At 37.5% G+C, this 25,844-nt stretch overlaps 2 long non-coding RNA genes across 2 annotated transcripts; one reads left to right on the top strand and one right to left on the bottom strand.

Annotated features, from left to right (window-relative positions):
- Positions 1-6,231: 6,231 nt before the first annotated feature.
- LOC118162408 lies at positions 6,232-24,898 on the top strand. The gene is made up of 3 exons (XR_004748439.1): positions 6,232-6,247; positions 21,539-21,542; positions 24,786-24,898. It is a non-coding gene; the product is annotated as an uncharacterized LOC118162408 (long non-coding RNA).
- Positions 15,714-24,439, bottom strand: LOC118162407. Its single transcript, XR_004748438.1, has 3 exons — positions 24,340-24,439; positions 17,088-17,170; positions 15,714-15,989 (listed from the first exon to the last, which is right to left on the bottom strand). It is a non-coding gene; the product is annotated as an uncharacterized LOC118162407 (long non-coding RNA).
- Positions 24,899-25,844: the final 946 nt, after the last annotated feature.

Below are 25,844 nucleotides of genomic sequence, written 5' to 3'. Positions count from 1 at the left end.
CTACAGTATTATGTAAAACATTTCCTTTCTTCAGTTTGCATTTCTCATTCATACCATGCAGAAACTTTCCTTCTAGAAAGGACAATTGCTGTCTATAATCTGATTTATATGAGTTACCCGTTATGTTACCTATTAAGGCCATCTGTAATTCAAAAAACTGTACAAAATTCCAATAAGAATCAAGACCTATCTGTACCAAGTTCCTCAGAAGTATATAACCAGCCTGTACCTCCAAAGAGCTCATGGATAGGAGGGGTTAAAAATCTAGAGACAGAGTACATAAAAATAAACAGCTATGAAATAGGGGATCATCAGGTAAAAGAGTGAAGTGTACTTGTAATACATTCACAAGTAGATGTGATATCAGGCATCATTAATTAATGACAGGATTTCAAAACATTGCTAGATTCTTAGATGAAATGTGCTATGTCTTTAAAGTACATGTTCATGATTAAGTGTTAAAAATCTTTAAGCAACAAAAATAGTACAATCTACAAATTAAGTAGCTTCATCACTAATTAAAGGCTATGTAAGTATAGCCATAAGAATCTGTTTTATTCTATGGCTTAGAAAAGATCATCTGACAAAACACAGAACTAGGAAAACTGTATCTTACTGTTTGCACTGCTTGTTAAAAGTACAACATTGATATTATCATTCCTTGCTCGGTTGTTGACATGTTGGCACAGTTCATTGTGATGTTCTGGAAAATATCTGAAAAAGCAAACTGAAGAGCTTAAACAAATACACATCAAGGAAATTGTGAGAATATTTTGTAGTGTGTTTTGTGGGTTTGGGGGTTATTTTACTGCAGGAGACATCATCTGCTCTTTCTCAGATATTTAATGAACAGATTCACAGTAGAAATAAGATTAAAATCTTTCTAATCTAACAACTGAAGAATACCCCTGATAACTGAACAACTGTTAATGAATTCATTAGCATAGAACAAAAGAAAATAATAGCCTCATTTAGCAATTTCACACAGTATTTTGTGTGTTTTCAGCAATCTTTTAAAATGTAAAAATGTGAAAAGAAGAAAATCTTGAATTTTAAACAATATATGAATAAACAGCATGACGTTTAAAAGTTATAAAATACAACCTTATTCAAAGATGCATCCAACTAGTCTCCTCAGTGTGTTACTGAATAAATCAATAGTGACAGAAGAAGAGAGAATCCTATGTTTGACATCTGGAATACTTAAAAAAATAATCAGTTCTGTAGTTGAAATATTTTGTTTAGGTTACAGAGTGGGCAGTATAGTATCTAAGATTTTCTAATGATGTGATGTGAGATTAACCTCTTCCAACTGAAATACAGAATCTGCTGATGGCGGAGTGATAGCTCTCTGAAGAAATTCAGGTAATCTAAACCAAATAATGCTGCATTTTTTTTTATAGGTGCAATCCCATTTCACTTAATTCACATAGTGATGATATATGAGTGGAGGATGGGTATGATCATGCCCACTTTTCTCTCTTTCTTCTGCCCTTTGCATTTCACAGAAAACTGCATTTCATGTACACTTACTTTATCTTTCTCAAAGTCTGTCCAATGCGTCTACTTCATTGTTGTTGCTTATAATGTAGTATCTGAAGGAGTTACGTGTTATCTTGAATAACTAATGAAGGTGATTTTGATCTGAATAATCTTGAAAGATGCAATTTTGTTGATGTTTTTAAGGCAGTTCCAGTTTGTTCTTATGTCATTAGCAGCATGCTATCAGTAGACACCATTATTTGGGATCTTTCTCCAGCCCTCAAATAGGAAGCATCAACATCAGGACTTTCCTAAATGCAACAGCCTACCATCATGATCAATAAGGAATGATGTAAAGACAACTATTTGTGAATGGCATTTCTAAGCAATCTATACCAAGATTTTAGAAGGTAAACAGAAGATAAAGTATCATGATCCTGCCAAAGAATACTAGAAAATATCTATACTTCACCTACTCAAATTCACGAGCTATAAAAGGTCAGCAGTCCATTTGCACATGAGAAGCACTTCTGTTTTGGGAGCACCTATTAAATATTGCAGTCTCTTAAGGTGCCTCTTTCCTAGCAGTAAGCTGCTATTTTCCTTCTCCATTAAAAATTGAGGTCATAATATGAAAGTTTAATTATCATTTAAACCCTAGGGAAAAATATACTTCTCCTCCTAAACGTATTCTAATTAGGTATGATATTTTCAATAGAGGTCACAAATCTATTTGTATATATAAACATGTATACATATAAATATATGCATATGCACTCCATATACAGGTGCTGCACAAGTCAAAAGACTGTCTTATAAGTATATGCAGATCTGCATGACAGTATTATGGACATAAGGGTGTAAAGAATGAAAGGGGGTGCCTAGTCATCTGTAGCCAGCATATAGCACTCTTTCCTGTAATTCAAAGAGAGTAACGGAGCCGGGTCACTTTTATGAATCCCTGTTCTCACCTGTGCTGAACTGAAACTATGATGAAGAAAGCTTACTATGGAAAGGTATTAGCCTCTTGTAACCTTTTGTTATCTTCAAGAATGTTTTAGAAAATATGACTCTGAAAGGCAAGTTTCTATTATCATACTGAGAAACCTCTACTACATTTGACCATGAGATAAGGATTGTGAAAAGTGGATAAAAGAAAACCCAAATATGGAATACTGCTCCCACAGAAATGCATGGCAATTTTATTTCCAACAGCATAATTGAAAAGCCAGACTGCTTCTCCTGCTTTTGGGAAACCTCACCCAAACTGCAGAATCCTGTAAAACAACCCTGCAGCCAAATAAGTGAGAAGGAAAATATTTAATGGCTACAACAGAATTCTGTAGCACAGTGCTACTAGTGAATCAGGTAGACTAATTATATGTACATATAAGCACAGAGTTTATGGAATGGAGAAAAAGAACCAACAAATTATTTGAAGCATATTATTTTGCTTTGTATCTGTGTAAAATACCATTCTTCAGCGATTTATAGTTTTGGATGCAAACAGACAGAATTCCTCACATAAATTATTAATCATTGATGATAATAAAATGATAATTTGACCAACTCCGATACCAAGAACAGATGACACATTTTAAATACCCTGCAGCACAATATGAGCCAAAATGGTAGCACTTCCAGCAATAAAATCACTTTCTCCTAGAGACAGTTTGGTTAGGCCCTAACCAGTTCATCTTCTGAGAATATGACACTTTTGACTGGACAGTTCGCCTGGTTGACAACAAATCATCACACCTCAGACCAACTTGCAGATTTTTATCAACTCAGCCTTGTCCAGAACGTTATCTCGAGCTGTCATCCAACATGTGCAAATAAACAAATGATAAAAATATTGCATATTGACCAGACTGACTGAAGAGTAGAGGGCAATTTGTACTAGTGGGCAGTATTTGTGGATGATATTGGGAGCTTGTTGCCATCTCCCAGTAAATCAGAAGATATTGTTGGAGGAACAACATTTTGATAATCAACACAAAGTTCCTGGAAACAGTGAAAATGTCAATCTTCTCCATTACCTACTTTTTCTGTATTTCCTCCGGTCCCTAATATTTCAGTTCAGATGCATCATCTTCCTAGTCCGTTCATACTTCCAGAAGTTTGACTTGCTACATGCTTCTGACATGATCTCAGCTCTCACTACCATTAATATGAACAGAAGTGCCAAGTTAAAAGTCACTCTCCACCTTTGTTATAAGCCCCCTTTAAGTACTGAAAGGCTGCAATACGGTCTTCCTGGAGCCTCCTCTTCTCCAGGCTGACATCCTCAGCTCTCTCAACTTGTCTTCATACGACAGGTGCTCCAGCCCTCCGATCATCCTCATGGCCCTCCTCTTGACCTGCTCTAACAGCCCCACATTCTTGTTGTGCTGGGGGCCCTAGACCTGGATGCAGCACTCCTAGCGGGGCCTCAAAAGGGCACAGTAGAGGGGGGACAGTCATCTACCTTGACCTGCTGGCTACACCTGAAGTGTCCAGCAGGTCAAGGGAAAATTCTGAATTCAGTAACAAAACTCATGCTTATTCCAATGAGAGTGGGATTTCAGCGGCAATGAATGCTGGAAGTTTCATAAGTAAGTATTTTTTTCTAAGATTTCCCATCAACTCATCAACACAGGAGGGTTAAGCAGCTCAGATAAATATACAAAAGGTAATGGCTGCCTAGCTGGATGAAATCTACATGTTAAATCTCTGCAGGGAAAAATATAATGAGTTAAGTTCACATACTTCTCTCTAGATTGAATTAGCTACAATATTACGATGAGGTGATATATAGTGATTGAAACTCTACTCATATGAGGTGCAAGGATAACAAAGATTGATGAAGTAGCATGGTATTAAGCATTAATCAGGTTAATAAAACTGTTTCCACTGTAGAGATACAAATGACAAAGAAATTTAGGTGGAACGTATTTTCTTCTTATTAAAGCTTACATTAATCTCTGCATTTGAGGAAGAAAACAAACAAACAAACAAACAACAAAAAAAACACTAATAGCTTGTGGATATCAATAAACTAACTGTATAAAAATGAAACAGAAGCAACTGTTCAGTGAACTTTCAAAGAATGCTTTGCATGGTATTTATGCTTGGCAGATCACCAGATAGCTGCAGCCATCAGCAAACACTGAGAAACTGCCAACCTCAAGCTTAAAGCATTAAGCAGCCTGAATGCACCAAACTTTGTACTTTGAGGGTTTATTAAACTTTAAATAAGTTCACTGGAAATTAGAAATCCCATTTATTTTGATACTGTCTGGGTCATGCTCCCAGATATATAAAACTTCTTCTAAATACAGGTTGTCTAAACAGCCCTGCTCCACAAATTTAGTTGCATAAATTTCATTCTATAATGTATCTATGCAGCAATCTTGACTGGATTTGCTCCTGAAGAGCCAGCCTATTCCTAACTGCAGCTGCACATCAGGGAGTCTGGACATACTCTGCATCTCACAGCATCAGTCCTTCTCCCTCTCTCTCTTTCTGACTTGACTTTCTCTAGAGCTACATAAGCTTCCTCAGTGAATTAGATCATCTCAAAAAGGAATTAATATCCCCTGTTGCCTTGTGTGTGTATATTTATTTTGTGATGTCCTGTGTTCCTCCTGCCTTGAGAACAAAAACTATGAAGTTCTGGTACATAAATCTAGTGTGCTGAAATGAAACCTGTCATGTGAGGACGCATCATAAAAAGCTGATCCCTCTAACGTCAGTAGAAGTGTGGTGTGCACTGCTTTGAGGAAATCCTAAAAGACATTTGGGTTTGTACAGGCAACATTTTCTGTTGATTTAAAGCTGGGTTTAGCTTAAGGCTGGGATATCTGTAGGAAAACTGTATTCAGTTTGATAAGTCCCAGCAATAAATTACTCTGACATTGCTGAAGAACATTCTGAATTTCTGATTCTTCCTGTGATCTGTTGGACTGCAGCTGCTGGTCACTGTTGTATTTCATGGATGAAAAAAGCATACAGAACTAAACTTGGCAGCACTGGAGGTGGCATCTTGCTTCCTAACAATCAGACTTTAGTAAAATTACTAGATCTCCATCAAATCGCTCCGTGCCCTCAGTTAAAGTTAATTGCAAACCCTTGTCCAAGAATGCAGATTACGCCCCAATGGTATCACAATGGACTTGTACCAGCATCTAAAATTAATGATAATATATCATGTTTAATGCCAGGAAATTTTAATATTACTATGGTAACAGTTAGTGGCCTTCTCAGAACCATTATTTGCTACATTTACTTGGGTTATTATCTATTTTCTTGAACTTAATTCTTTTTATTTTTTTTAGCACCTCATATACAGATCCTGAGATCTGATTTCTGCATGTGCAATCATTGCGAAGTCCCTTCTTTCATTCCAGATGAAATTTGTCTCTATATGAGTCAGTGCCAAAATTAATGTTAAGTTAAAGTCATGAATGACAAGACTTTGGATTGGGGAAAAGATAAAATGCACAATGTTTGAAAGGAATTACAGTGCTTTTGGAGTTTATTTATTTGGTCACAATAGCCCAGAAATTTATTTCATCACTTGTAGCTTAATATTGGCTGGTTGTGCTAAAAATAAATAAATAAACAAATAAACAAATTAAACTATTTGGCTGCTTTTCACATGAAGGGGGAATGTTCCAATATTCATTTTCAAACAGTTTGGTCTGGGTCTCTTGGAGGTATAATGGTTATCCAGGAATGTGAAATCTATTTTTAGTGAAGTATTATTTGTGTCTGATGAAATTCAGTCCAATCTGAAAACAACTTTTAAAATGTCCCCAGTTTGATAGTATGAATTCCAGTAATGGCACAGTAACACTGAAAACCTCCCTTAAGAAAAAACTAGGTTTGATGTCATTAGCAAAGTAAAGACTGTATTAAGGAGCATCTCCATCGTTCAAGCACTATATAGTCTGTATTACTAGATATGCAAACAACTTCAGCTAAAAAAAAATACTTTAGAAGATGCAGCCCCCCAAAGCAGTTCAGTTGTATGAACTTATTGGAAATGTAAGATCTGTTGGCTTTAAGCCATCTCTTATTTTCATTAAATTGGATAGAAACATAAGGCAGTTTCACCTTTCACTAACCTTCTACAACGTTTCTTGCCCTCTCTTGCAACTTAAGACAGTGAGCCTTCTGCTAGCTACCATAAATCATCCAACTTTCAGCATTTGTTTCCAGAAGAACTCTTTAAGATCGTATCTTTCATCAACCACTGCACCATCACATATGTTATTTCAGTGATTAAGTACCCTTATAAACCAGAACATGTTACTAAAAGCCACTAGAGCATTTCAAAAGTGAGTATTCGAAGGAAAGGTATAATAAGATAGTCACTCAACAAAGGATTTTATTCATTAAATTGGGTGAATTCCTCATTATACATGTTATTGGGATACAGAAATCAAATTCAGTTTGGGAACTGAGTTATAATGAAAGTAAAGTGATAAAGTAATAATGAAAAAAACATTTCAAGTCACAATATGTAAAAGCATTTTATCAGGTGTTTAGACAGACCTGTGGATTTTATTATAGGTTAGTTTTATAACTGTCATTTAATTTTGGAAGTTAGGCAGGTTTGTTTCATGCTCCTATATCCCAGATATATTTGTTTCCTCTTTTGTTTGTTTGTTTTATTTTGTTCTGAGAGAGTTAGTTTTATTCCTAGTAGCTGGTAAGGTGCAGTGTTCCGGATTTAAGATGAGAATAACATTGTTAACACAGTGATGTTTTAGTTGTTGCAGAGCAGTGTTTACCCAGAGCCAAGGCCCTTTCAGCTCCTTGTGCTGCTCTGCCAACGATGAGGCTGGGAGGACACCAGGACCTCAGAGGGGACACAACCAGGACAGGTGACCCAGGCTGCCCAGAGGGATGCCCCATACCCTACAATGTCATGCAGAACAATAAAACTAGGGGGTGTTGGCCCTGGGGAGTGGTGGCAGGGGGGCGGCTGCTGCTCAGGGTCTGACTGGGCATCAGTCAGCAAGTGGTGAGCAATTATATCATGCATCGCTTGTTTTGCATATAATTTTATAATTATTATCATTATTTTCCCATTCCTTTCTGTCATATTAAACTGTCTCTTTACATCAATCCCCAAGTTTTACTTTTTTTTTTTTTTTCTTTCCAATTCTCTTCCCCATCCAGCTGCAGGGAGTGAGCAAACAGAATTTTGGTACATAACTTCCTATGGGGTTAAATATATTTTGAACACATTCTCAGTTTTTTACTGACATGGATACAATGGATGCAAAGGCTCTTTTGATTTAATATCTAGTACTATTTTTCTAGTGACTTCCATGACAGCTATATGTGGCTTTCTGTAAATCTTAAACTTTGTAATTAGACTCACATTTAGAAAACACTTCAGGGCTGATTGATCAGGATTTTCACCTTTATAACAGTGCTGTGATTTGATAAAGACAGAATATGTTGATGCAGAAATAAGAAATGGAAATTAGCCCCTATCTGTCAAAGAGAAGTTACCTTTTATACATATCAAATATTTAGCTTACCCTCACATTCTCATTAGATATTCAACATTTTCTTGCATTAATTTTTTTGTAAGTACTTAGCAAATAAGTATCTTTCACGCTTTATAACTCTGAATTATCTACAAATTATTAAAATGTCTCTATATTATTTAATTAATTATTAATGAAACAACAGCTATTGTGAGATGATCATTGGACAGATGAGACTAGAAGTGAGAAAACACATAAAAAATAAATGAAACATATGAAACATCCCTTGAAGTACACATGGAATCAAAAAGCATGATAAATAAAGCTATGTTAGAAAGGTGAGCAAATTCAAGGCAGTCACCTAAAGGTAAGAATAGACACTGTGTTAGACACATGAAAACAAGAGTGAATTAGAAACAAGAATTAGAAAGTGAATTAGAAGTGAATTAGAAGTGAATTAGAAAACAAGAGTAGAATTAGAAAAATAGATACAGTTTCTGAAAGGACTTTCTTCAATTCCTAGAAGGTGCTGCTGAGAGACTAGTACTTATCTGTGATTGGAAATACTGTTGAGAAACTACAATTCAACATTGTTTTCTCCACTCTGTCTCATATGCTTCTGCCTGTTGGTCCGTATACCTTCAGCAGAATTCCTTTTGCTCTTGAGAGCGTTGATTAAAGCAGATCCTTCAAAAAGGGGCATATAGCACTAGACATTGTGATAAAATTACAGAAGAACTTCCTTAATCTTTCCCTGCTTACAACTGCACCCAACATCCTGGCTATTCAGTAATATAGTCTATTTCCCTAGTGTGCATGGAGGTTATGGATAACATATTTTATTTGATATACAAAAATCACTAAATGTCCTGTCCAAACAACTAGTCAAACCTGTTTCTTATGAATTTGCAACGGTTGGCTTTCAGTCTCCTATCAAGGAGTGGACAAGTCCATATTACACTTATGAAGCAAGCATCTTCCAGTTCCAAGGGAAAAAAAATATATATATATATTGTCTCAGAAATATGGTCATTGTGATTTCCCAGCTGTCTTATGTCAAACACCAGTATGATCACTGATTTCTGCCCGTCTTCTCTCCAGAAGAAGAGTAGGTCTCTTCTGCTTGCCCATGAATTTACACAGAGTTGTAAGATACTTCCTTCAAATTTGACAGAAACTAAGAAATAGGTCCTAAAGCTTTTGGAAACAGAGGAAAAATTAATATAACAGGTGGATGGATATCCAGGCAGCAGTACCACAATAAACCTTACTCTATTAGAAAATAAAGCCCAAAATATAAAGGGACATATAGCATTTCAGAGGAAGAAATCTCCTCGGCATTTTCCTGCATCTGCTTTAACGCTGTTGCTTACTTTGCTGAATGGATGGGGAATGTGGAGCTGAAGAGAAACACTCCTCACACAGCAAATTATCAATCAGAACAACCTTAATGCTGAGTATGGCATTTTTTCATTACAGCTGCAATTTCTATTCCTGTTGGGTTAATTTCTTGTTTGGAAATGTTTTTTGCATGACTGAGCATTGTGCTAGCAGAGAATGATTGTGCCCTAGAGGTCTGCCTCTCTGCATTTCATCATATTACATAACTTCTTCATGTCTATAAAAGCTATCTTCTTGTTCCATGTCTACATACCTCTGCCCCCGAGGACTCAGCTCTCTCTGTGGCTAACAGATTTTTACAAATTCCCCCATGTTTCCTTCCCACTTTCCATTTAAGCTGGGAATAAGACCTATCTATTCCTTCTAGCCCTGTATTCATTTCAGAAGGTAAGCAGGACTACTCAGGAAATTTCCTTGAATTCATTTAGTAGTTCTGTTGCTTATGCCTTCTTATTAAGCAAGAAAGATTTTCTTGGCAAGACAAGTATTTTGAGGACAGGGGCCGAGTCATGAAGTTAATCAACTAAGACAGCATTAAGTCCAGCACTTATAATAAGGCACTGCAAATAAAACAATGTTCATCCTTGAAAACTTCTAGCAAACAGAAAAATTGTGTCCTTCTTTCAGAGAAGCCAGCAAGGGAGAAAAGGACATGTAAGAAGTTAATACAATCTACCATTCAAAAGTAAGTGGAGACACATATTCATTAAAACAGTATCGCCTGAAACTTTCTAGGAACTAAACTGTTATTCACTTGACAGTGCTGTCTCACTATTACATAAAGACACCTAATGAATGTATTTAGCTGTCTGGTTGCAGAACATTTTTAACCACTAAATGTTGCTAATAACTCAATGCTGGAAGAGATTGCATTGCTGGTGGCATAAATCAAAGTCTTGTTATGAAGCATATTTCCTATGCTACCCTTTCTGTGAAATCAAAATTATTACTCTGCTTTCCTTGGAATAAATGCTAGTATGCAGCCACAAAATAGAAACACTACGCAAAAACTAAATTTAAAAATGTATTGGGCTGCTAACTTCCTACTTGTGAGGACAAATCTGATGGACAGAATGAGAGGAAGCACACAAGCAAAGTGACAGCACCAGGGGCTTTGTCACAGTTAGATTCCTCTCCAGCCAAGGGGGAAAAACATGGAAGAGAAAGCAGTATTCATGGCTGAGAAAAATTCTTATGTGTTAGTTTTGTTCTTCACAAATGGGGTTGGCATCTGGATGTGAAAAGTACTTTGAAGTAGCACACTGCAAACATATGGCTGATACAGCATCTCCTTTGAGAAGCTGGAGGTGACAGTGCAGTTTTAGGAGGTTGTCACAGGTGAAGCTGGGAAGGGGGATTTGGGCAATCTGAGACACAGATCTGACTCCTCCATTCAATAGCACTTTTCAGGGAATGGAGCAGGGGTGCGGACCGATGTTTTTCCATACTTGCTCATTAAGACAGCAAATGTGCTAATTTCCCTCATTCCCCTGCACAGCCACAGCTGGGTCCCAGTTTGAGGAGAATGTGCTAGGGTGTGAGGACAGACACTTATGTGAGATTTTTCTCTCAGCAGGCCAAACATCTAAGCTTTATCTAATCTGTATGTGGGCAAAAGACCAGAAGCTTTATGAGTAGCATTTGGAAGTAATCAAAAATTTGATGTATAAGGTGGAAATTTTGTAACACTGTCTCTGCAGAAAAACTTCGGCATGAAAGCACATGAAAGCACAACCACCTATGTGAAAATGCAAGTTCAGAGGGAAGAGGTTGATGAAAATGGAGACAGGCATACCCTAGCAGTCAAACTAGATCAGGACTGTAACTAGTCCTTTAACATGCCTACAGAAGGAATCAGTACGTGTGGCCTCCCATAAGTCCCCCTCCAACCATCCCTTGAAGATGCTATTTCTTGGCAATGTGCAACAGTTCAAGTTAGTCCTAGGACCTAACTGATTTTATTTTTGGAGATAAAAATAAATCTTGCAGAGAATCCTGGCCTGAGTCCAGCTTCAGTTGATGTTTCTGTCAACTTGTGATACTCTTTTTCCAAGCTAGCTGATAATACCAGGAAGTGACTTCTTCTATGATAGTCCCATAATACTGATCTGTGACCTCTGATAACCTTTCTAGATGAAGCTAAATAAGGTCTTTAGGTCCTTTCCAATGCTTGCCTGTGAAAATGAACTTCTGAAGCACTAGCTCTGGACTGATTCATAGTCTAATGCGATTAATGTGCTGCTCTGTGAATGCATTAGTGAAAGTGGCACAAACAGCAATGCATCCTGAAATCTTGAGAAATTATCAGTCAGATTTGTTCAAGTTCCTCACCTTTGTTGCACATGAAATTGTCATGTTTCACTCAGGCGTGGTAAAAGCTAAGAGTTGTGCTGTGATGTTTTGAATAGCTGACATGAGTAACGGCCTTCAATATAAAGGCATGAGGTAAAGAACTCACAGCCTATGATGCTGTGGTATTGCTCTGCCTCTCTTATCTGCAACTAACCACACTATTTAGGGAGTACTGCACTGTTGGCTCTTGACAACAGCACCTCCCAGGAGTGAACTGGCTTGTCTATAAGCTTTTGTCTACATTAGCAGAGAATACATAAAATATTGGTCAGAGGATTGCACCTAGAGAAATCCCTGTTCTATTTCTCTTTTTATTTTATTAAATGGATTAATTAGAAGCTCATCTTCATAAATTGAGGTGAGCTAAATGTACATTTTTTCTTGATTTACGGAAAAGAAATAGCATCCTAACATAGATCCTTCAATCTCACCGTCAGATAAACAATGCTAGCAAATCTGATCATTGCAGACATTCACAGTCATGACTGGAAACATGAGAGCCTTGGTGGAAAATTCCCACTTGAACTCTTGATTTTTAATTAGTTTTCGCAAAGCTTGTTTGTGAGGCATTGCATATGTTCAGGGATTAAGAGGAGCATTCACTAATAGGCAATACACACCAGTCAAAGGTATGAGAAGTAAACTGGGGCCTTGAAAATGATCCTGTCTAGGACGGTATTAAGTTTCAGGAGTTGATGTTCAAGTAAAATTTTAAAGGCAGGACATTTTTTAGACCGTCTAAGAAAATACTAGGAGGCTGAAATGTTTTGTAAGTATAAATCTCTTGTAAAATCAGTGACTTTGAGAAAGGTTTAAGACTGGAGCCAAATTAAAGTTTCATGACTAGCCTTCACAGCTGCAAATTAAATCCAGGTCCCACTATAACAGAGGGGAAGATACTAGGATAATGATATTAGGGTTAATATATATATATATACATATATACATATATATATGTATAGCTTGGATTTTAAATATGACGACTCATGTCTGATTTCCATGTTACAGATCTTTTGTACAGTGTATTGTAATCACCAATATCATGTCTCTGCTGCATTTTTTTTTCTTTTTTCTAATTATAATTCATACATTAATTTGGATTCCTCTTTTTTCTTATCCAACACCTATCCAAACTCTATCATAGACTTCCATATAGCTTACACTTAAATGTTTTCCCCGATCCGCTTGCCAGTTGTTTTATGTGTTTAGTTAAATACCCCTTGTATTAGTTCATTATTATATCATGTTGCTTTTATTTTTGCATTTCAAAAAGAAGCTGTAATACTATGACTAAATGTCCATCTCATGCATTTCTTAAGCCTTTAAATACTAGTATTCTTAATAAGAAACTTTATATTATTTAATATAATAATAACCTCTTTTATTTAACAATACGACCCATTGGTCATAGGATAGAATTCTGCAGCTTTAAATAATATATAGAAAAATTAAATCAATAACTTCTTCCAGCAACTCTACTAAAATATGAACCTAATAGAAACTGAAAGTTAAATGCAAGAAGAATACCATAGAATAGACCTCAACACTGTTTAGGGGAGGGAGGTTTGTTGAATATTTCTGAGATTTCTTTCTTTCTTATTCATTTTGCATTGTGATCCAACCAACATCTTAAAACATACATATTTACCTTCTCAACACATCACACATCACAACTAGCCTTTTCCAAAAATTAATATTTTCCAAAGATTGACACCTAAATTCTTAAATAATTTAAATTCTTAAAAATAAAATGCAACAGTTTCAACTATGATACTCATTTAATATGAAAAAGTATCAGTTTTAATTACTCCCTCTGTCTAAAGCAGATACTACAGACTCAGACTTAGGTATTCCATATGCCAGGTAAGTGCACATGCCACTCAAACGTTTTTCTCTTTAAACTGGGACTGTAGACTGCACTCTAGATTTTAGGAAACTTTCTCCATCAAATGGATACTTTTTTTGTGCCATAAGTCTGGTTTTCAGTAAATCAGCATTCAATGAATAAGTGGCTAAAATTTCCAACTAGAGGATTTATTAGTAATGCAAGGGGTCAACTTTTGTTTGTTTGTTTGTTTGTTTTAATGTCCTTCTATTGAACTTTGTGGTCATTTGTGGTCATTTTCATGGTATCCCATAATGATATCTTGTTGTTTTGTTTTTCTCAATAATTATCTAAAAAAATGTTACCTAATACATAGCTGATTTGACTTTTTGTTTTACCATGGAACTACTTTGGAAATCTTTAATCTCTGCAGTAAGTGTATACATCAGGCATGGCTTTTCAGTTTCTGAAATGTAACAGGAACACAACTAAGGCAGATGCAGGGATTTAAAGGCATTTGAAGGTGAAAGTATTTTCCATCTCATGTATGGAGCAGACATTTTGTTAACAACCTTGAAATCGAAGATGACATTATTCCTTTGATTTGTTGAACAGATATTATCAAATCTTGCATCCTGAAATGAATCATAGCACATGACTCTTTAATCTATTTTTTGATATTCACATATCTGTCAAATGTTACTTGTAGAGTATAAGTGTCACCTGGTTCCAAAAATTTTAAATAAATGATTGCATCTACAAACACACATGTATATCTTTAAAAATACAAAGAAAAAAAAAAAAAGTTATCTGAATATTTATTCAGATTCCAGCTAGTAGAACTTATCCGAAGGAAGATTTTATGGGTGTATTTTCTTGTTTTCTATTTTTGGAAGCTACTGCCTCATATAGAAACTTCTCACTAAACTTTCATCACACTGTTTTCTCAAATGGAATGTAAACTTTCTGGTCAAATAAAAGGACAGTGCTTGCTCTACCTATATCCTAGCAGGGAGTCCAGCTCAGTTCTCCAGAATCCCAGTTAGGAGCTGTAGTCAATGTCCTGTAGAATTAGTTTTCTTTAGTGTTCTCTGTTGGAGTAGCTCCTCTTCATGTAAAGAATTAAATACAGTGATTGGAATTTCAGTCTTAGAAGAAAATCTTAACTGGCTTCTCACTCATCACACAGATATAATGTAATTCCTTGGTGTTTAGTTATTCTATAGTATAGAAGAGGCTTTGTCTGTGTTTTTTGTTGAGGAAAAAATAGAAAAGTCTCATTTACAGATTAATGTGGAGCCAAAACTAACAAAGAACCACTAAGACACATGGAATTTGGGGGCTGTTTGGCTTTGGCTTTTACTAGAGTAGAAAACAAAAATAATAGCAAGCAAATAGACAAAAGAAACCACAAACAAAAATCCACTTAGGTTCTGCCCAAGCAAAAAGGAAGAGAATATCTAGCTTAAATTTCCTTACATATCCCATCTCTCCACTTTGCATGTTCATGTATAAAGACTTTACATTTTACTAAATTTGCCCCTAACAAATAATTACACAATGCTGTGTTTGTGCCACTGTCAAAACCATGGAAACAATGTAGATACGGACAATTTTCTTTCCCTGAAGCCTGCATCTCTACAGGTCATTTGCTCATGTATTAGTTTATCAAATATTCCTCAGAAGATAATAAAAACATCCCAAGAACAACTCAATGTTTCAACATGTTGTTATACATGTTTTCAAATGCCATAACATTCCCGAATAGTCAATATTGTAGGCTTCCCCTATCTCTATTACCATTCCTTGATGTGTGTTGGCATCCTGACCTTGCAATCTTTTGTCTCATAATTTTCAACTCTTCTCTCTTTTGATCTTAATTGCCTATCCTCTGTGAGTTTGCTTGCACACCACTTCTTATAACACTCGAGGCGGAACTGGCAGACATGTCACTGCTACACAATGGGGGTTTCAGCTGCTTCTAATTTGCTCCCACAAATACAGAATTGTTTTCCAGAGGCACTATTTTGTGTGATTATGTAAAAATATGATTGTCTAATGGAAGTAAGAGAATGACAGGCATAACTACCTTTCCACACTGGAGTAGATAAATTATTCCCAAAATAATGAATCCCTGCATACTATAAAAATGTTAAATACAAAAACTAAGACAGACAAACTAAGTCTCTCTCTCTATTTTTTCCATTTATAAAAGTAACAATGCAAATATTGTGGTATTTCCATGCCTTGATACCTGATTCTTTTTGACCTGCTTTTTTCCTTATGCAACTAATCTTCTGTGATTTTCATTATTACAGTCTGCATATTCAGCTGTAGCATAACTTGAATCTTTTGCAGAAATTTTGCAGTCCACAACAAGAACTGAGATTTTTGTGCCTTCTCAGTACTGATGACCAACCAAAATTCAGACTTAGGTCATATTGCTGAAATCAGGACAGGCCAAGACTTGTAAAGAGAATACTGATTGATTTATTCAGTGGTTGGTAAGAATTACAGAATCATAAGTCATAGAATGGCTTGGGTTGGAAGGGACCTTAAAGATCATATAAGTACAGCCCCCTGCCACGGACAGAGATGTCACCCACTAGGCCAGCTTCCATATCCTTCTTGCGCTGGGGGCCCCAGAGCTGAACACAGTGCTCCAGGTGGAGTCTCACAAGGGAAGAGCAGAGGGGGAGAATTGCCTCCCTCGACCTGTTGACCATTCTTCCTTTGATGCAGCCAATGATATGGTTGGCTTTTTGGACTATAAGGGCACTCGGGATGTAACCAGACCTGGACTGCAAGAAAACTGAGTCTACATGAACTACTGAAGGGATTAGATAAAGATGAATACCAGGGCAGGTTGAAGGTCAAAGAGGCAGGAAAGCTAAACAGTAGGGCGTATTTCCAGATGAAGAACAGGGCCAAAGACAATAGCCATCACAGTGCCTGTGCAGGTCTGAACATACAAATAGCTAAAATAAGGTCAGATCCAAGGGCCAAGGTAAGACCAGGGTGGAGGAAAAGCAAAGAGCAGGAATCTGACAAAACCACAGCATTCAAAGTATCAAACTACATCATGAAATTGGTACATTCCTTAAATTCTAACTGATGAAGGAAGAGACGTTTCTGTATTAGGAAAAATTGCAATATAAAGACACTGGAAGATCATTGCCAAGGTGGCCTAACTGGGGCTGACAATCATGGTTCTATAGTCTTTACCTCAAATAAATAAATAAATAAATAAATAAAAATAAAAATAGGGATCAGCCATTTGTTTTATTTTGAAATTATAATATGCTGCTTCTGTATACCTTGCCATTCTGTGAGCAAATATTCTTCAAATACCTTCCAGTAATTGACAGAGGTAAGCATTTTTCTATGCACAGGCATTCCCTATGATGAAAATGATGTCTTTTCTTATTTTTCATAGTAATTGAGAGTTTCAAAGTTCAGAAACCATCAGTAAAACACACAAAACAGCAAACGATGAAATAGATGAGGCATACATAGTCTCAGTTAACAGCTGTGATTCCTACCTTCTGGAAGATGGGCAGAGACAATCCTCCTTTATACTCAGATGCAGAAAGGACATTTGTAGTTCAGATTCTCCCAAGAAGTTCTGAAAAGCATATTAAACCAAAAGAAAACAATGAGCATCAAAATGATTGAAGTTTGGTTGCCTATTCGCTTTTGTTTTATTTTGCTGTTGTTTTTGGTTTGTATCCTCCACAGGCATTGCTGTGCTAATTCCAGCTGTATGAATGCTTTCCAAGCCTCAGTATATTACTAACATGTCCCTGAGTCAAGAAGAAGCCAGTGGGGATGAGGTGGAATGTGTTGTAATCAGCTTGGAAATATATATGAATTAATTAACCAGCTAGTATATGTATGCTAGTTGCTAGACCAAATAGATAAGATAATGGTTGGTTTCACCATGTTGCCTCTATGTCAGGGAGCTGCAGTGATGCTAATCTCTCTCCTTTATTCACCACCAATTTTCTGTGATCTTAAGGAATTCAGTGCCTTTGATCTTGGTTGAACTTGGCCAGCAGACATAAACATCCCTTCAGGAAAAAAAGTGGATGCCTGAAAAACTGGAAGATGGGTAGTGCAATTCCATATGCCTCATTTCCTTAGAAAATCAGGCTAAAAAGTATTCCAAACCCGCCTCCTAAACATTAATTTTGCAAACAAAATTTGTTTGTAAGAAGCTGAATGTAGTTCATTGTACAGCTCACTAAACAAAATAAAATGGAGGGTGTATAGGAGGACTTCATGTAAACACAAAAAAAAAGCAAAGGATAACAGTAACAGATTGGAAGGCCCAGAGGGAAAAATACCTTCTTTTCATTAATAATAATAATAATAATAATGTCACCACAAGCTGTGTAGTCACCTTTTTATACGGAGAAGATAGAACATCTATATGAGTGCTAACAGAAGGTAGACTGTGAAGATGATCAGAAGCAAAATATGTTGACACACAGCTCTCAGAAACAGACCTCAGCCTCAGTAGCATGTAAAGCTCCTGCCTTGGTTGACATGCATGTTCATTATTTCTTTGCTGACTCGCATGCCAATTCCTTCCTTACAGGATCTCTGCTCACTGTCATTGCTTTGTGTGCACAGAACTCTTCTGCACTTAGCACAACCTTGGGGTACTCAGAATTATCTTATCCCTATACGTTTTATACTTAGTGATGGAAATTAAAACTCAAAGATGTGAAATTTAAAATTGTCAAAAAAGATTGCTATAGTCACACTCAGCCAGATAACAGAAAAGAGACATTAATATCTACTTTCTTATTAATTATCCATAAATAATGTTAGGACACATGCGTATTTAGTGTGCAGAGAGGTAGTGAAATATTATGCTATGAGCAGCAAACATTAAGATCTTGTTCTGGAAAGGGTTAATGATAACACTATTTTGTGCACTCAGTTTTTCAAGTTAAACAAGAATTGCATAGAATAACCACCAAGTCCCAGTTTGCTGCTCTGATTTAGTGAAATGGACACCATGGTATTTATCCTATGAAGACAGATGCATAAGGTAAACTCATAGATATAGTAGTACAATGTGAAGAGTCTGCAAGAAATCATGTACTTCATATGTTTCTTACATTCATTTTGGAATAAACACAAGACTTACCAAAACAAAGCAAGGAAGGAAGTCTCTAAATCGTTTTCTTTCCTAGTAAATTCTACCTGTCTCCATCACCTTTATTACTGCAGCATTAAAAGTAAGCAAATGACAACTGTCCTCCATAATCTTACTGCTACTACCATTTTCCTCACATTTTAGGTAACTGAAGAGCAAGAAACAGTTTGTGGAGTCAGAAATCTGTCAGAAATTTTTTATCAGTTGAAAAAACTGTCCTGATATTTTGAATTATATACAAAAAAAAAAAAAAAAAGTGATTTTATTTTCTGCTTCCATTTCTCCATTCTTCACTCTCATTGACCACAGGTGCTTACTTCCATGGTTTATTATTTATTGTGGGCCAAGGTTAATTCATTCTGATTTTTACTTGATTTTTCAAGTAATCACAGTTGTTAAGATCCCTCATGCACTACGCATTTAGTACGTTCTTTACTGAGATTATTGGAAAATGATCTCATGCATGATCCCAAATGATCCCAGAATGAAAAGCCACAGATACTCAAATGTTTCATATGGATCAAAAGAAAAACCGAGAGCTTCACTTAAATTACATCTGAGCCAGCATCTGTAATGTCTAACGGTAACTGCACAACAGGAAAACAGTGATCAGCTAGAAAACAAAACAAAACAAAACAAAAAGGGCAACCACAGAATGTGTGTGCCTCTTTTCAGCATTTTATACAAGACTTGTGTAATATGCAGTACCATTCATGTACTTAACCTGCTGATTCCATCCTTCTGATGATAGCCCCTTCAACAATCCTTACAGCCTTGTAACCATCCTATTTGTCATAGTCTATGATTAGTAAAGGTATTATGTGCTTCTTTTATGGAGAATTCAGGTTCCTATGGGCCAAAAAGGTTTGTCATGTCCATGCAAAAAAAGATCAACCATTTGTTTATAAATAGTAATGGTATAAGATAAAATTGTTTATACTATTCATGGTGATAGCTCCTTATCTAAACTCAGAGAAACATGAAGGGAGAGTTCAGTTCTTGTGTCAGCAGAAAGTTTACGTTCCTTTGTTAACAAATCTAAGTAGTATTCTGAATGTCTATCTGCAGCACCAGATGATTTCTGTAACTGTTAAAGCAGACCTGTGATTCAGTCCTGAGCTGCAGAAACATCACTAGAAGCAGACAGATATAATATGTCCAATACTGTCCCCATTTGTTATTTGCTCAAAAGGTGCTACAGTTATGGGGATATGGGCTAATCTGTCAGATTTAAGGACATCATTGCCACAAACAATTTCAAATATATTATACTTTACAACTGTCAAGTTTGATATTTTCTTTCAGAGAGTAAATAATACTTTGTTTATGATGGAGGAAAAAAAAAATATTATATTGACAATAAATATACTGAAAATGAATAGTTTCAAGGCAGTTTGTGAAAACAAAAAGAAAAAAAAAATGAACAGCCCTTCTTCTCTTAAATATATATATATATATATATATATATATATAGGCGAAGTCAGGAGGGGGCCCAGTAAAACTGCTGTCTTAGACTTCCAGAGGGCAGACTTTGAGCTATTCAGGACACTGGTTGGCAGAGTCCCTTGGGAGGCAAATCTGAAGGGCAATGGAGTCCAGGAAGTCTGGGCACTCCTCAAGAAGGAAATCTTAATGTCTCAGGAGTGGTCTGTCCCCACGTGCCCAAAGATGAGCCAGCATGGAAGAAGACCTGGCTGAACAGAGAGTTGTGGCTAGAGCTTAGGAAAAAAAAAAAAAAAAAAAAAAAAAAAAAAAAAAAAAGGGGTTATGATCTATGGAAAAGAGGGCAGGCCACTCAGATGGATTATAAGGATGTTGTAAGGATGTGTAGGGACAAAATCAGAAAGGCCAAAGCTCAGCTGGAGCTCAATCTGGCTACTGTTGTTAAAGACAATAGAAAATGTTTTTATAAATAGATTAACACAAAAGGGAGGACTGAGGAGAATCTCCATCCTTTACTGGATGCGGGGGGAGACTTAGTGATGAGAGATAAGGAAAAGGCTGAGGTGTTTAATGCCTTCTTTGCCTCAGTCTTTACTGGCAAGACTAGTTATTCTCTAGATACCCAGTATCCTGAACTGGTGGAAGCAGATGGGGAGCAGATTGTGGCCCTCACAATCCACGAGGAAATGGTTGGTGACCTGCTGCAGCACTTAGATGTATGCAAGTCGATGGGGCCGAATGGTATCCACTTGAGGGTGCTGAGAAAACTGGCGGAAGAACTGGCCAAGACGCTTTCCATCATTTATCAGCAGTCCTTGCTATCGGGGGAGGTTCTAGTCAACTGGCAGCTAGTTAATGTGAAGCCCATCTCCAAGAAGGGCTGGAAGGTAGACCCAGGAAACTACAGGCCTGTTAGTTTGACCTCAGTGCCAGGGAAGCTCATAGAGCAGATTATCTTGAGTGCCATCACACGGCACTTGCAGGGCACGCGAGCAATCAGGCCCAGTCAGCATGGGTTTATGAAAGGCAGGTCCTGCTTGATGAACCTGATCTCCTTCTATGACAAAGAGATGTGCCTGGTGGATGAGGAAAAGGCTGTGGATGTGGTCTACCTTGACTTCAGTAAGGCTTTTGACACCATCCCCCACAGCATTCTCCTCAGGAAACTGGCTGCTCATGGCTTGGACACTTCATTGGATTAGAAACTGGCTGGGTAGCTGGGCCCAAAGAGCTGTGGCGAATGGAGTTAAATCCAGTTGGAGGCTGGTCACTAGTGGAGTCCCCCAGGGCTCAGTACTAGGGCCGGTTCTCTTTAATATCTTTATTGATGATCTGGATGAGGGGATCAAGTGCACCCTCAATAAGTTTGCAGATGACACCAAGTTAGGTGCATGTGTCAATCTGCTCGAGGGTAGGAAAGCTCTGCAGGAGGATCTGGATAGACTGGACCAATGGGCTGAGGCCAACGGTATGAAGTTCAGCAAGTCCAAGTGCCGGGTCCTGTACCTGGGGCACAACAACCCCAAGCAGTGCTACAGGATGGGAGATGAGTGGTTGGAGAGCTGCCAGGAAGAGAAGGACCTGGGAGTGATGGTTGATAGTCGGCTGAATATGAGCCAGCAGTGTGCTCAGGTGGTCAAGAAGGCCAACAGCATCCTGGCTTGAATGAGAAACAGTGTGGCCAGCAGGGTTAGGGAAGTGATTGTCCCCCTGTACTGGGTTCTGGTGAGGCCGCACCTCGAGTACTGTGTTCAGCTTTGGGCCCCTCACTACAAGAAGGACATGGAGGTGCTCGAATGAGTCCAGAGAAGGGCAATGAAGCTGGTGAAGGGTCTGGAGAACAAGTCTTACGAGGAGCGGCTGAGGGAGCTGGGCTTGTTCAGCCTGGAGAAAAGGACACTCAGGGTGACTTTATCACACTCTACAGGTACCTTAAAGGAGGCTGTAATGAGGTGGGGATTGGTCTGTTCTCCCACTTGCCTGGTGGCAGGACGAGGGGGAATGGGCTAAAATTGCGCCAGGGGAGGGTTAGGTTGGATATTAGGAAGAACTTCTTTACTGAACGGGTTGTTAGTCACTGGAATAGGCTGCCCAGGGAAGTGGTGGAGTCACCATCCCTGGAGGTCTTTAAAAGACGTTTAGATGTAGAGCTTAGGGATATGGTTTAGTGGAGGACTTGTTCGTGTTAGGTCAGAGGTTGGACTAGTTGGACTAGATGATCTTGGAGGTCTCTTCCAACCTAGACGATTCTGTGATTCTGTGATTCCTTTGGACAGCAAATGCATTCTTCTAGAAGTCACTATCTAGAAAAAGGGTCAAATGCAGATGTGTTAAAAATGCTATGATAAGAAACTGTCACTAGCATGGTAATCTACAGAAATGCCAACAGGGATATGATTCCAGGATGTTGTTCTAAGTTACCTATTTCTAGCCTTACAAGCAGAGAGCCATACTGCCAGGTAGGGCCTGTTTATGTTCTTCATATAGGGGAGCTATGGCACACTAAACAAGAGCACAAAACTTAAGCATGCTGGCTGCTCTCAGTCTTAATGGGCATGGGCATACTCAATGGGCAACCTACAGATCTTCTGTGCTAAATCGCTCTCATGTGCTTTGAAATGTGGAATCATTGGTGTGCTGTAAAGCTCATCTACCTGCTTGCTGAGTTATGACTTCTTCAGGCAGAAAAGCTGATTTGGTATGACCACCTGCATGATAGTGCTCTGCAGCCAGCACATGGAATAGAAGCTGTGCAACCACTATTTAAAGGAGCATGAGGCAAATATACCTAAATGCATGGAACTATTGGGAAGACAGGAAAAGGGGGAAGTGGACTCTAGTCTTCTTTAGTGCTGCTGAATAGTATCCATATCTGTAGATGTAAGTTCATGAAATCTTTCCTCAAATATTTTATTGTTGGGATAGGTACCACTTGGCACTCGTATCCCAGTCAGACACCACTATTTCATAAACTGGCTAGCATTCTGTAAAGGCAGCAACAGCATTTTTGGGGCGGCTGGTATGTGTGCAGTATATATTTTTCATATGAAGAACAGCAGACTGTTCAAGGAGATGGCTGAGATTTGGCCCATGTCTGGCTTCTGTCTCCATGCTATTTACCTGGCACCGTGGTCTGCACAGAGAGACCCATTTCTGATCTGTGACACCAATTCATGCTCTTCCTTTGGACATAGGCTCAATCTGCAAAGGCTGGATCTGCCCAGATTCCAAGGGTATGTTACCATAAAGTAAAATTAAAAAAAAAAAAAAAAAAAAAAAAAAAGTCAGTTTAATAGCCAATGGTTTCCTGATACTTTCAAGAAACATTTAATTATGGGTATTATAATCAAACAGTTGTTTATCTCCATATTCAGCATGTGTTGATCATTTCCTCACAGTGTGAAACCTAGCTGATACAGCTGATTTAGCCTCTGACTGGTTGACAAAACATCACCAGCTCATGGCTAAAACCTGTTGTTTATCAAATAGTTCTCCACAGGTATTTGTGTATCTCAGCGTTTTGTTCCATCTCAAGGCAGGTGATCCCTTACCCTTTTTAGAAATACCAATATCTAGAGTTCCTAGGTTTAATGTTCAGTTTAAAAAAGGATTGTAGGCTGAAGTAGGACATAATAAAAACTTTGTGATGATTACATCCCATCTAAATTTTCACTCATCCAAAAGCAAAGAAGTCACCCTGACTTCATGAGGTGTTTGCTTGGCAGGAAAAATGTAGTTAGTCCTGCAAAGTCTCAGAACTTTTCTGTTAAGCCCAAACAAGCTTTCACAAGTCACTTAACTAAATTATTAGGATTACATTCTCTTAATGAATATGATTAAAGGTCAATAATGTAGATGCACAGTGCTATAAGGGAGTAGGCTAAAAGGGCTTTTAATAGGACAGGGGCTGTCACTGTTAAACAAAATCAGTTTGAAGTCATTTTACATCTAGTAATTGTCTCTGCAATTAGAAAGATGACTTCTGTCAGTTGGGATAAGCCTCATAGTACTGAGGAGATGTGTGCTTATCTCTTGTTTTGCTCACTTTCTCGTCTCTCTTTAAAATTTATCCAGATTTCATGTAAAATAGATAAAATAACAAACTAAGAGTAGATATAGACTCTCTCTCCTCTTCGAAAACAAACTGGCCCCTCATACTATTAATGTTTGCCACGTGAACGTACCAGTTTTTTCCTCGCTCTGCTGTCAAGCACTTTGACTCCACTTCCCTTGCAGTTCCTTATGGACACTACCTCCTAGTTGACAGGGGTTTCATTTCTCTCCTAGAATAAAGGCAAAACAAGACATTTGTGAAGAACTGGGCTGAATATGCTGCTCTAGCTAGAGAGCTAGAGGAAAAAAAAAAGGGGGGGGGGGGGGACACGACATATAAACCATGTGATATCACAGGTCAAAATATATATATATATATATTAAAAAAAAAAAACACCTTCAGTGAAGTTTCCTGGACTTAGGAGGAGAGTTACTAATACACGTACTCCCTAAATTTGGAAAATCTATTCACAAAAATACTTACAAAATCAATTTGCACAAAACTGTCCAAAGGATTAAAGCTAAATGAAAGTATTAACTAATGACCAAACTAATGACCAAGCACTTTAAGCAACAGAGCACATGCTGTCTGTCTGATGCAATTCATTGCCATTTAGCACACATACAGTGTGCAGATGCCATATAATGTAGGTTGATGAAAGATTTAAATCATAGTAAGGAAAGAGTCTTAGGATACCCACCTTTGTTTGTTTGCAATTTGCTTTTATTACATAAGTGATAATAGGTAAGCGGAGATACCCGGTTATTTGAAAACAGGTGTATCTGCAAATATCTAAAAGGCGTCCACTAAACTTGTGCTTTGGTAACTGCTAGTAATAAATTATATTAACTACTCAGCTTCCTTTAGAGTCCTCAGAAATTCACAGTCATGGGATTGAGCTTTTAGAAATCTACATTTATGAAGTGCTTGCACACTCCCGGAGCAAGTAGGGTTAGCTATACAAATGTCTCACTAAAACCCCAGTTTTCTCTCAGACAGAGCCCTACATAACTACATGTGAGCTCTAAAGATGGTCATGTTCAATTTGTTGAATTCAATGCTCACCAAGCTTTCAAGTTTCCAGGAGACAATATATTTGTTGAATCAGCCTTCTGACCTTCCACTGGCTGTAACCAGGGCTTTCTCAACAAGTAGGAAAACTGGCATCACAGCCAGGTTTAGTATTTCTGTTGTTATCACTCACTCTGTAACTGAGAGTAAATCACCCCAGGAATCCCCCACAAAATAAATAAACAAATAAATAAGGATTAACACAGCATATGCCGATAATGAGTCCCCTGTGTTTTAACAACCTTTAGCTTCTAACATTGTCATAAATACCATGGTAGATGAGTTTAGTGTTTTCCTGGTCAGAGTGACCAAATCAAAAGGTTTGAATGATGAACAAATACAAAAATAGTAATTCATCAAGAGCTCTCACAGGTAATTTCCATGGCTTTACAGGTCTGTAAGCAACAGCGTGATGCAGAAGCTAGTCTTAAGCTGTAAGCTAAAAATCAAGCTGCAAAATAGAAATGTCACATATGTGCCTACATGATTTATTTTAAATATTTACAATAAAGACATGTTGTCTGAGGCATCACAGTCAAAACTATCCTGCCAATTTACCACCTA

This window comes from Oxyura jamaicensis, chromosome 2 (genome assembly GCF_011077185.1).
Source record: "Oxyura jamaicensis isolate SHBP4307 breed ruddy duck chromosome 2, BPBGC_Ojam_1.0, whole genome shotgun sequence".
NCBI lineage: Eukaryota > Metazoa > Chordata > Aves > Anseriformes > Anatidae > Oxyura > Oxyura jamaicensis.
The sequence above is the reverse complement of the archived record's forward strand: the minus strand, read 5'-3'. Positions and strand labels throughout refer to the sequence as shown.